General features: G+C 34.4%; 2 pseudogenes; one reads left to right on the top strand and one right to left on the bottom strand.

Annotated features, from left to right (window-relative positions):
- Positions 1-2917: 2917 nt before the first annotated feature.
- Positions 2918-12568, bottom strand: part of LOC133682928 (uncharacterized) — a 142242-nt pseudogene continuing 132591 nt past the window's right edge.
- LOC133684372 (small nucleolar RNA R71) lies at positions 7918-8028 on the top strand (annotated as a pseudogene).

Below are 12568 nucleotides of genomic sequence, written 5' to 3'. Positions count from 1 at the left end.
TTAAACTTCTAGAACTCGAGATATAGGCTGAACACTAAACAGTGTCTGGGCTGCAAGACAGATTCAGACGTCTCTTTCGATGTTAAGATTTGAACTTGAAAAAGGGAGATTTGAATCTTGAACTCCCCATGAAAGTTTTAGGCCCATGTCTTAGCTTTCCATCAAGATAAACCAAACCTAAATCCAAGGTCTACAACTCCAGTTATAACCCAATAATTGAATGGTGTTCTAGTTTGAATTGAACCAGCATCTCTTCTCTAAGTTTAGTCCTCTTTTTGTCTCTTCACTTTCAATAGTTAATCACATCAATCAATCTTTTAAATTATGAGATATACCTGCATTCAAAATAAGCATTTACCATAAATTAAAGATATCTTATATTATCAGACTTCTTATTATAAAACATGCTTTAGTTAGGGAATTTAATGATACGTTAGTGCAATATGATGATATAAAGCCTTAATGAGAATGCACTTTTAAGTACTAATCACACCCCCCAACCAGCTTATTACTAGTCCCTAGTAATCAAAGCGTTATAATAGAAAAACAATTTGAAAGTTTCACAAAGCAAGGCATTCATCATTCAACTTCCATTAATCTATCCAAATAAACAAACTCTTATTAAATTTATATATCTGCTTCATACTGTTGAAACAAGATATTAATATACCTTCTTTTTTTTTGCTCAATGTATGAAAGCATAGATGATGGAGCTTTTATTGGAAGAAAACAATATTTTGTTCTAATGTTTTTCTAAGGTTAACTCCTTTGGGTTGTGATTCTTATTCTCTTTTTTATTTAAATAAAACACAATGCATCCTTAACCCATATAGCGAGCTTTAGGCTAATAACTCCCAGACTAGGTGGTCTTAAGGCATTGGATGTTGAAACAACAGTTCTATCAAATGGTTTTAATAATAGCAGAATTGTTAGTTTTTTTGTTTTTTTTATAAACTACCCTCTCCCCCTAACCAAAATGAGACATTGTCCTCAATGTCTTAAGGTAGAAAGATAGAGTTTAGAAGACATCACCTGAAACAACGACTCCTGACAAACCTGAAACACACTTAAACAAATATAAAAAAAGAATAAAACACAAATAATATGCTATTAATAAAACCAAAAGACAAAAGTTTTCACAAACTAAGGCTCAAATCCAATCTAAGCTTTTTATAGCGTTCCGTGATTGACCAATAGAGTCGACTCATAGAGCAATCAACTATAGGGATGGAAGATTGTAGTTCATAAATCAATTGCTCAGTAGTAGCAGCATAGATGAGGATTTGTTGTGCTAAAATTGTTAGAAATTGTTGTTCCACAGCATGATCAAGAAAAGATAGTAAATCATTAAAAAAACCATTAACATTTAGCAAACCTATAGGTTTCTAGCGAATGTTCAGTTAAGCCCAAGAGGACATATGAAATATCTCCTCTAAAGTGCCTAGACCACCTGGTAAGGCAATGAAGGAGTCAACATGTTCAAACATTACAAACAATCATTCAAACATTGTGGAGACCTGTAGTTTCTCTCCAACTATTTTTTCAATGATGTCCATTTTGTCCAAAGTTGTTGGAATGACATCCAAAACTTGACTGCCACCTAAAAATACAGTTATTGACACACTCCCCATTAACCCAAGATTGCCTCCCTCATACACTAAATGAATCTTTCTCTCAACTAGTACCCAACCAAGATGATTTGTTGATTCTAAAAACTCATTTTCTTTCTTAGGACTGGATCCACCAAAAACACAAATATTGTTTATTTTAGAAACTAAGGAACCTGCCATTTCTACACACTTCTATATCTGTTGAATGTATGGGTTGAGTAGAAATGAAGGGAAGGAAGAAAAGATTTTATAGATGAGAAATTAAAAATGCAATCATATCACCTATATGTAGGCTAGCTGGAGTCTCACTCTCTCTCTCTGTCTCTCTCTCTCTCTCTCTCTTTTCTTTTTTTTCAAAACATGTGTATGTAAAAGTAGTTGTGATTGTGGCTCACATCTTTCCTTGGTTTTACATCCAAGAACGGCTTAAATGCCCTTTATGGGTCAGGATAAGCTTCTCATCCAGTTTTCTTAAAAACTGACAAACAAGGTCTTTTTTAGTCAAATTCCTAAGACTACGTCGATCATGTTCTTTTTGAAAATGAGGCCATAAATCATGAATTACACGATGCACATCTCCACTAGGATGCGTCTCAAGAGTTAATAGAAGATTATCTAAAGACTCCTTACTCAGGTCATCCTTAATGAATTGTATTTTATCTTCACGGTTTATAGATACCATTCCTAAAGAATGACATTTTGCATTACAAGTCTATCTGGCACATCGGTGATAGATTTTCAATCGTTTTGCACGACATTTCTTTGCAAAAGTGCTTTTACCTATCCCAGGCATGTATGAAATAAAAGTACTGGAAGACTCACATGATAATCAGACCTTTACTTCAATTATCTAGCAAATATCTTCAGGAATTCCATGATTCATTAACAACCTTAATCTTTCACACCTAGCACGATAAATTTTTGTAATCGCATTTAAAGGCAAAACGGGAAAATACTTTTTCAATTTTTCAAGAGTGGTGTCCATTTTTTAGATGAGAAGTGGAAAAGAGATGCAAAGAAAAGAGAAGGAACAAGGAATTGAACAAATATATACACAGATATCAGTTATCATGGGAAACTAAAAGAACCAACTTACAAGTTACAGAGTACCGTTATCCACCATTTGACCAAGGTTGGAGAAAGACTAGCAAAACAAGAGTCACACCAAAAAGAAACACAAAAACAATGTGAGAAAAACAAAATAATCAACCTTTATATATAGGATCATTCAAACCAATGGATTTACTTTCACTAGGAAAATTATCAAAGTAAGCTTTAAAACGATGTCCATTTATCTTAAAAACATTGTCATTCTTTGGATTCTCAATTTCAAAGGCTCCATAAGGATACACATGTTCCACAATAACTGGACCGCTCCATCTTAATCTTAGCTTTCCAGGAAATAAATGGAGTCTAGAATTATAAAGCAAAACTTTTTGACCAACATCAAATGTTTTTCTCAAGATTCTCTTGTCATGAAACTCTTTGATTCTTGCTTTATGAATTTTTGAATTCTCATATGCATCATTTTGTATTTCCTCAAGCTCATTTATTTGTAACTTACGCAGCTAACTAGCATCATCAAGGTTTGAATTGAAAGCTTTAATAGCCCAAGGCAAGTGACATGGTTTTTCATAAACTAGCCTATAAGGTGACATACCTAATGATGTTTTTAAAGCAGTTCGATAAGTCCAAAGTTCATCATTAAGTCTTAAAGACTAGTCCTTCTTATTAGGGTTCACTGTTTTTTTCAAGATTTGTTTGATCTCCCTATTAGCAAGTTCTACTTGTCCACTTGTCTGGGGGTGATAAGGGGTGGCAACTTTGTGTGTGATTCCATATTTCTTCATTAAAGACTCAAATGGCTTGTTGCATAAATGTGTTCCACCATCACTTATCATGGCCCGAGGGATTCCAAATCGACTCAAAATATTTTCTTTTAAAAACTTGATCACTGTTTTATGATCATTGTTACGACTTGGAATTGCCTCTATCCATTTTGAAATATAGTCTACTGCGACTAATATGTACACAAAACCAAACGATGGAGGAAATGGACCCATAAAATCTATACCCCAACAGTCAAAGATTTCAATGATAAGAATAGGATTTAAAGGCATCATGTGATGTTTTGAAATAGATCCTAACTTTTAACAATTTTCACAAGTTCTGCAGAATACATACGTGTCCTTGAACATGGTGGGCCAATAAAATCCACATTGTAAGATTTTTGCAATTGTCTTCTTTGATGAGAAATGACCCCCACATGCCTCAAAATGACAAAATTTAATGACATTACCTACCTCATTTTCGGGAATGAATCTTCAAAATATTTGATCAGGACAATATTTGAATAAGTAAGGGTCATCCCAATAAAAGTTATTTACTTTGTTCAAAAACTTTCTTTTGTCTTGGGTACTCCAATGAGCTGGCAAATCTCCTGTTGCAAGAAAATTGATAATGTTAGCAAACCAAGGCATTGTAGAAATAGAAAGTAAAGATTCATCAGGAAAGTAATCATTGATTTGTGTGATGTCAAATATGGAATCTATTGTTAATCTTGACAAATGATCCGCGACAACATTTTCGGTGCCTTTCTTGTCCTTGATTGTGATATCGAATTATTGAAGTAACAAAGTCCACCACCCCAATCTAGCCTTAGCATCATTCTTAGAAAGAAGATATTTCAATGCTGTATGATCCCTAAAAATAACAACAGTTAAGCCAACAAGATAAGATCTGAATTTTTCACATGCAAATACTACTGCAAGTAATTCTTTTTCGATGGTAGAGTAATTCATTTGAGCACTATTTAAAGTTTTACTTGCATAGTAAATCACATAGGGTTTCTTATCTTTTCTTTGCCCTAAAACAACACCTATGGCATAATCACTAGCATCACACATTATTTCAAAAGGTAATGACCAATCAGGAGGTTGAATGACAAGAGCAGAAATAAGCAAGTTTTTAAGTTTAACAAAGGCTCTTCACAATGTTCAGTCCATTCAAAAACATTATCCTTTGTTAGAAGGTTACACAATGGCTTAGATAATACACTAAAATCTTTGATGAACCTTCTATAAAAATCAGCATGTCCTAAGAATGCTCTAACATCTTTAACAGATTTTGGTGTTGGCAAGTTAGCAATTAACTTGATTTTAGATTTGTCAACCTCAATTCCTATTGATGAAACAATGTGACCAAGTATAATGCCCTTTGTTACCATAAAATGACATTTTTCCTAATTTAGCACAAGATTCTTCTCTTCACACCTGTTCAAAACCTTTTCCAAGTTAGTTAAACAATCATCAAATGAATCATCAAAAACAGAAAAATCATCCATAAAAATCTCAAGAAAACGTTCAACCATATCACCGAATATGTTAAGCATGCATCTTTGAAACGTGGCTGGTGCATTACATAATCTAAAAGGCATCATTCGGTATGCAAATGTACCAAATGGACATGTGAAAGTAGTTTTATCTTAATTTTCAAATGCAATTTCAATTTGGTTGTAACCTGAATAACCATCCAGAAAACAATAAAATTCATGACCTGCAACTCTTTCAAGAATTTGATCCATGAAAGGTAAAGAAAAATGATCTTTTCTAGTCATTGAATTAAGTTTCCTATAGTCAATGCACAAGCACCAACCAGTAATAATCCTAGTTGGAATTAACTTATTTTTCTCAATTGATATCACAGTAACTCCAGACTTTTTAGGTACAACTTGGGTAAGACTTAACCATTTGTTGTCAGAAATAGGATAAATGATTCCATTAACTAGAAGCTTAATGACTTCATTCCTAATTATTTCTTTCATATTAGGATTAAGCCTTCGTTGCATTTCTCTAGAGGGTTTATCATTTTCCTCCAAATAAATCCTGTGTGTGCAAATCAAAGGACTAATTCTTTTTATGTCAGCTATGGTCCATCCTAATGCATTTTTGTGCATTCTCAACTTCTGTAATAACTTACCTTCTTGATGAACATTTAGTTTGGAAGAAATTATTATCGAAAAAGTTTCATTTTCTCCTAAAAAATAAGTATTTGTGTAAGATCCCACATCAGAAGCAAGCATCCAGAGCCAGGGCCTTATAACTGCATGCTCACCTTGACTAGTAAGACGCGTTTTGGGGCCATGCGTGGCTGTCAAGAACAAAACCGTGAGGGGGACCTGGGTGGAAGCCCTAGATTTGGGTGGACTGGAGGCCCAAAGCGGATAATATCTTGCTAGTGAGGTGGGGTGTTACATTTGGTATCAGAGCCGAGGACGACTCGTCTTAAGGTGGGGGGATTGTAAGATCCCACATCGGAAGCGAGCGTCCAGAGCCAGGGCCTTATAAGTGCATGCTCACCTTGACTAGTAAGACGCGTTTTGGGGCCATGTGTGGCTGTCAAGAACAAAACCGTGAGGGGGACCTGGGTAGAAGTCTTGGATTTGGGTGGACTGGGAGGCCCAAAGCGTACAATATCTTGCTAGTGAGGTGGGGTGTTACAATTTGAGTTTGGAAGGTATGGAATCAATTGATCGTGGTGGCAATTCCTTAATTTTTGGTCTCCAACTATTTACCTTTGATTCTTCCTGAAAATAAACCATTTGCAAATCTTCAGATTCATTAAACTCAGTTTCACTGAAAGTATTTTCAAATTGATCATAAACTAAATTTTCAATAAAGTCCACTTCCTATAAATCATTATCATCTTCAGGTTGCTTGCAAATGTTAAAAACATTCATATCAAATGTCAGGTTTCCAAAAGATAACTTCATCACTCCATTCCTACAATTATTCAATGTATTAGAAGTTGCAAGAAATGGATGTCCTAAAATAATAGGAATTAAATTGCATGCTTTAACAGGTTGTGTATCCAAGACAATAAAATCCACAAGATAAATGAATTTATCAACTAGTACTAACACATCTTCAACTATTCCTCTAGGCATTTTTACAGATCTATCAGCAAGTAAAAGAGTTACAGAAGTTGGTTTTAACTCACCTAGATTAAGACTTTGAAAAATGGAATATGGAACTAAATTCACACTAGCTCTAAGATCAAGTAAAGCTATGTCATTTTTATGTTCTCCAATGATGCATGAAATTGTAGGACAAACAGGGTCTTTATATTTCAAAGCATTATTGTTTTAAAGAATGGCACTTACTTGTTCGGCTAAAAAGGTTTTCTTTTTCACATTCAGTTTTCTCTTCACGGTACACAAATCTTTCAAAAATTTAGCATAAGAAGGAACATGTTTAATAGCATCCAACAAAGGTATATTGATCCTTACTTGTTTGAAAGTTTCAAAGATTTTAGAATTGTGTTTGACTTTTCTTTATTTGGTCATGACATGAGAGAATGGAAGTGTTGGTGGGGAATCAGTCTTTTCTTTGCAATGTTCAAGTTCAACCATTTCCTTACCCTTAGAGATTGACTCATCATCTTTCTCACAAGGTTCAAAAATGGGTTTTTCAATAACTTTACCACTGCGGAGAGTAATGACTGATTTGACTTGATCCATGTGTTGGCTTCCAGAACCACTTGTATTTGCATTGTACTGCCCCTTGGGATTTTGCTGTGGTTGTGATGGAAACTTACCTTTCTCCTAAAAACTGAGAGCAAATGTGAACTTTGCAAGAGTATCTTTCAAATCTATCATGGTTTGAGCAATTTTATTGTTGATTGTCTCTTGCTTTTCCATGAATCCATGCAAAGTTTCCTTAAGGATTTCTTCTATAAGGGGGAGCATAAGGAGGTGCATATCCATGAGAATTTTAAAAATTTTGGTGTGCTTGAAATGGTAGTTGTGAAGTTTTTGCATTATTGTTACCACTCTTCCAACTAAAATTTGGGTGATTTCTCTAACCATAGTTGTACGTTTGCGAGTATGGGTTATGATTTGGCCTTTGGCAACTATTTAAAGCATTAGCTTGTTCATGGAGACATTCCTTAAAAGAAGGCAAAGTTGGACAATCATTGGTTGAGTGTTCATTAGTTTCACACATTTGACACATAATTTCTTGAACAGATTTTAATTGATCACTCTTTTTTAATTCGAGTGCCTCAACTTTTCTAGCTAAAAATGCAAATTTAGCTTGGAGGTCATGATCTTCCCTAATGTTGTACATGCATCCACTAGATGTATGAGGTTGTGTTTTACCTAGTGCCTCACAAGTGCCTGTAGTGTCCCAATTTTGAGCATTTTCAGCTATCAAGTCTAGGTACTCCATTGCTTCATCAGGGTCTTTATCTTCAAAAGTTTCATTGCACATCAATTCCACCATTTGCCTATCTTTATCTCCATGTTTCAAAACCATGATGAGGATAGATATTAAGCAAGTCTCTATACCTATCCCAACACTGATAAAATGTTTCACCTGGTTTTTGAGTGAAAGTGGTGATTTGTTTTTTGAAAGAGTTTGTTCTATAAGAAGAGAAAAATTTCTATAAAAATTATTGTTGCATTTCATCCCAAGCACGAATGGATCCTGACCTAAGATTTTGTAGCAATGTTTTAGCTTTTTTGCTTTATCTTTTAATCAAAAAGGAAAAAGCTTTAATCTAATGGTGTTCATGCTACAATTTAAGTTATTTTAGGTGTTACAGACCTCCTCAAATTCCCTTAAATGCAAGTATGGATTTTCTAGATCTAAGCCATGAAAAGTGGGTAAAAGTTGAATAATACCTGGCTTAAAATTAAAATGAGATGCATCAAGAGAAAAAAGTATACATGATGGTGCACTTGTTCTTGTTGGATTCATATGATCTCTAAGTGTTCTAACACAATTATTCTCATTATGAATTGACTAGTTATCTTCTTCGGCAATGTTTTCTGAAGAAAATAAGGATTTCCCAGAAAGTCTACCACTTAATATGCGTGTCCAAACTCTCATGCAAGTGCAAAAGGAAAGAAAAGAAAAATAAAAAGAAAAAATAAAAATTAGAAAAACAAATAAAAGTGAAAACAAAAGAAAATAAAAGAAATATATAATTTATACAATAACTTACCTCTCCGGCAACGGTGCCAAAAACTGGACACGATCAAAGAGTTGATGTCCTATCCCAAGTGCAAGATTGTCAAAGTAATAAATAACCCGGGAAGACCGGGGTCGAACCATAGGGAGGTGAACTATATAAATTTTAAATAATAAAATGATATTGATGTTGAAGAGAACTTTGAGATGTGATAATGATAAAAAGATTAAATAAGGATAAAAAAATTGTCAAGGTTAGAGGATCCACTAATGGTATTTCAAATAAGCATAGTATAAACTTTTTTTTATTACTTAACTAGAAACAACACACAAAGAAGGTTCTAATCGGATGATTTATCATTAATGGCTCAATATAGATTATTCACATGATCATATTAATCATGTTATTTAAGTAACACCATGTAAATATTGTCAAGTATTCATGATGCTAACTTATGTTAACAACAAATCAAGTTCCTCTCATAGCAACGACGTCGGTCGAAGACTATGAAGGATCAAACATTTGATGTACCAAGTGTTATACAACACAAATCTAGATTAATCATTTAACAAGCAAGGTATTAATAATTAGTAAGATAAAAAGATAAGACATGTTAATAGCAAACTTTCTTAGATATAAACATCGAAGTCCATGTTGAGTTTATATTATACCTATTCTAACACCATTAGTGAAACCTTTTCACCTTGACATAATAAACTTAGCTAAACATTATGAATAAGATAAACATAAATAAACTAGATAAGAACATAGTTATGATGAAAAACATAAACAAGAGATTAATGAAAGAAAAACTTAAACATTACAAAAATACAAAGAAAGAAGGCAAGAATATGATTTTGATATGAAAACCAAGATGCCTAAATATATGGCAAATGGCTCCTTTTATAGGCTAAAATTCAGAACGATTGATTAGATGACTAACTATTTAGTTGGTAGCCAACCATTGACTTGTTAGCTGGCCAAAACATTACATCAGAATTTGAGCACATAGTCTTCATGAAAATTGTGGGCAATTGTCTCATATTTTAAACAAAAAAAAACCATAGCTTATTTGGACTTCTAGACCTTGAGATATGGGCTGAACACTAAACAGTGTTTGGACTGCAGAACAAATTCAAATGTCTCTTTTGATGTTAGGATTTGAACTTGAAAATGGGAGATTTGAATCTTGGACTCTTTATGAAAGTTTTAGGCCTATGTCTTAGCATTCCATCAAGATAAACCAGACCTAAATCCAAGGTCTACAACTCTAGTTATAATCCAATAACCAAATAGTGTTCCAGTTTGAATTGAACCAGCATCTCTTCTCTAAGTTTAGTCCTCTTTTAGTCTCTTCACTTTCAATAGTTAATCAAATCAATCAATCTTTTGAATTGTGAGATATACTTGCATTCAAAACAAGCATTTACCATAAATTAAAGATATCTTATATTATCATACTTGTTATTATAAAACATGCTTTAGTTAGGGAATTTAATGATACTTTAGTGCAATATGATTATATAAAGCCTTAATGAGAATGCACTTTTAAGTACTAATCACTAGCAGTTAGGTGTGGGTCCTGAAGGGTCATTACTGGCTCATATAAAAATTAGATTAGTGCTGCGAGATAAAGTTCTAGAAGCTCAGTTGGTGGATGAAGGTATAGGAAAGATCGAAGGAAGGTTAGAGCAAGGCAAAGAGTTGTCTTTTCAAGTTTTGTTGGGAGGATTGGTGGTGATGGGCAAACGAGTTTACTTACCTGAGGATAAGGCCTTAAAGGGTGAAATACTAAAAGAAGCTCATGAATCTCGGTTTGCAATCCACCCCTGAAGCACCAAGATGATAGGGATCTCAAGGAGTATTACTGGTGGCCAAATATAAAGAAGGAAATAGCAGAATATATGTCAAGATATGGGATATGTTAATAGTTGAAGATAGTACACCAAAGGTTGGTGGAGGAATTGCAACCGCTACCAATTTCGGAATGGAAATGGGAAAATATAGCCATGGACTTTATAACTGGATTGCCAAAGGGGAAAAAGGGCAATGATGCTATATGGGTGGTTGTAGATCAACTAACGAAGTCGACTCTGTTCTTGCCCACCAAGATGAAGGGCCCCGTAGACAAGTTGACCAAATTATACATGAATGAAGTGATTAGACTATATGGAGTGCCCTTATCAATTGTGTCAGATTGAGACCCAAGATTCACCTCGAGATTATGGCCATGCTTACAATGAGCTTTAGGAACTGAGGTGAACTTGAGCACAACATTCCACCCCCAAACGGATGGCCAATTTGAAAGAACTATCCAAACACTTGAAGACCTTCTAAGGTAATGTGTGCTAGAGTTTGGGGGAAACTGGGAAGACTTGTTGCCATTGGTAGAGTTCACGTATAATAATAGTTACATGTGATAAGGCAAAGAATGAAGGAAGCCCAGGATAGGCAGAAGATTTATTCAGATAACCGGAGGAGATATTTAGAATTCCAAATAGGGGATAGAGTATTTTTAAAGGTGGCACCATGAAAGGTCATCATTCAGTTTGGAATGAAAGGAAAGCTTGCTCCGAGGTACATTGGCCCATTTGAAGTGATAGCTAGGATAAGGTCGGTTGCTTACCGCCTGAGGCTACCAGCACACCTAGAGAAGATTCACAATGTGTTCCATGTATCATTATTACAAAAGGCGAAAGTGGATCCTTCATGAGTGTTACCTCTAGTTCCCATTGAAGTAAGGGAAGATTTGACCCTCGAGACCAAGCCAGTCAAGATCATGGATTGGGGTGAAAAAACATTGAGAAATAAGAGAATACCATTGGTTAGAGTGTTGTGAAGGAACTCATATATAGAGGAAGAAACGTGGGAGAGAGAATTAGAGATTAAGGAAAAATACCCCCACTTATTCCTTGAGACAGGTATGTAGCTTACATTTCAGGGATGAAATTTTTGTTAGGAGGGGAGAATATGAAACCCGAGAACAAATTATACAAAAAAATGGGGGGATTTATAATAATTAAAATTTTTATAATACAAAAGTAGTGTAACTACAAAAAATAATAATGATAATAATTATGGTGATAAAATTTAATAGTTTTGGAGAAAAAAGGGGGGGGCTTAATTGAGAAAAAGGGAGAAAGATAGGCTAAAATAGAATTAAAAAGAAATGGGTCTATAAATACCCCATTCCTTCTCTCTCCCATGGCCAGCTGGACAACATCAAGAAAGGGGGGGATTTCAAATTTTCCTTCATCAAGCCTAGAAGAAAACACCTAAGTTAGTATACCTACATAAGTCTTGGAATTATTAAGTGGAGAAAACGAACTAGGGTAAAGGGTTTACAAGAAGAAAAGTGAAGAATTTGTGAATAAAAGAGGGAGAAGGGAGGGTCGACTGCAAGTAAAGAAAAAAAGAGTAGAGAAACCTTAATCAAACTAGAAATTAAAACTAAATTTCCCTCATGTATATAGTTCTAAACAAATTATGAAAGCCAATTTAGATTCAATTAAGAATTGTGTAGTAATTTGAAGTAGAAAAATTGAGGTTCTTGAGTAAAAAAGAATTGGGAGAATGTGGAAATGATTATAATTAAATGGACTAGAATAGTCTAAGTTGCCTAAAAAGATGAAATTATGCATAAGGGAACCCTTAGTTCCTTTAGGCATGTTTTGGCCAAGAACCAAGTCAGGAAGGGAAGAGAAATCCGGTGGGTTGAGTATTCTTGATGCATAAATTAGTGATAGAAATGGTCTTGAATGTGGATGGGTGCAATGAAAAAAAAACAAAGAGAGAGAGAGAGAATAGATTCAAGGTGACTGGCCACTAGAGGGGAAGAAAGGAGAGGAGGAGAACTTATGATTTCCTTTCTTAATTATTTGAGATGTGCTATTATAATGTGGTTGCTAATTAGAAAAAAAAATTGCAACAAGAAGAGAAGAAGGAGGGCCGGCTGTCATTAGAAAAGAAAAGAGGGAGTTGAAAAT

Source organism: Populus nigra, chromosome 2 (assembly GCF_951802175.1).
Source record: "Populus nigra chromosome 2, ddPopNigr1.1, whole genome shotgun sequence".
Lineage (NCBI taxonomy): Eukaryota > Viridiplantae > Streptophyta > Magnoliopsida > Malpighiales > Salicaceae > Populus > Populus nigra.
The sequence above is the reverse complement of the archived record's forward strand: the minus strand, read 5'-3'. Positions and strand labels throughout refer to the sequence as shown.